Source organism: Macadamia integrifolia, chromosome 7 (assembly GCF_013358625.1).
Source record: "Macadamia integrifolia cultivar HAES 741 chromosome 7, SCU_Mint_v3, whole genome shotgun sequence".
Classification (NCBI taxonomy): domain Eukaryota; kingdom Viridiplantae; phylum Streptophyta; class Magnoliopsida; order Proteales; family Proteaceae; genus Macadamia; species Macadamia integrifolia.
In genome coordinates, this window is record NC_056563.1 from 32,540,588 (window position 1) to 32,541,428 (window position 841).

Consider the following 841-nt stretch of genomic DNA (forward strand, 5'->3'; position numbering starts at 1 on the left):
TAATCAAGGGTCGTTCATTTTGTGATTTGTTATTAATCAAGTGAAATTACATTATTACTTATTTTTGGATTTTTTTTTACAAAATTACTCATTGAAGTTTTAGTTAATAAAAATACTAAAATCAGTTATGAGTTTATTGCCGAATTTTTTTTTTTTTTTTTAGTATACAAAATTAAGTACAAAAAATACACGTTTATTAAGAGATTCCAAATTAAATACGTATTTTTTTGAACTTTTTCGTATTATTCATTTTTTATTTAAAAATATAAATAAATCAAAATCCAAAATCCAAAAGCCCTTTCTAATTGAAACCCAAATTTAGAGAGGGATGTAGAAATACTTCTCTACCAGACATAAAAAAGGTCTTTTAAGTTCTTTTTTATGCTAAATATAGGTCCATATTTTTGCTTACAGAGTAGTTGTATTAAATACATACCATATCTTTGTTGTACGCATTTTATTACTTTAGATTTTTTGAAAAGCATTATTGTCATATGATTCGTTTATTTGCCTTATGTATCAATTCCCATATTATTGTTGTTCCTAAACTTACTAACTATGGTTGAGTAAATCTAACAATAATTTTTTGTATTTTTATTATCTGAAACATTTAGTGGATAGTTTTAAAAAGATAAACTTGATTTTGGGTATTTTTGTTAATGAAACTTTAGGTGGATAGTTTTATTAAAAAAAAATCCAAAAGTGAATAATCATATAATTTTCCCTTAAATCAATCATAGTTTTCGAAACTGGGCCAAAGTAAGGGAGACTGGGTTGCAACTCAGCCAAACTGGGCCGGATTTTTGAAAACCCAACTCGGCCTAGTGTCAAATCCCATTCC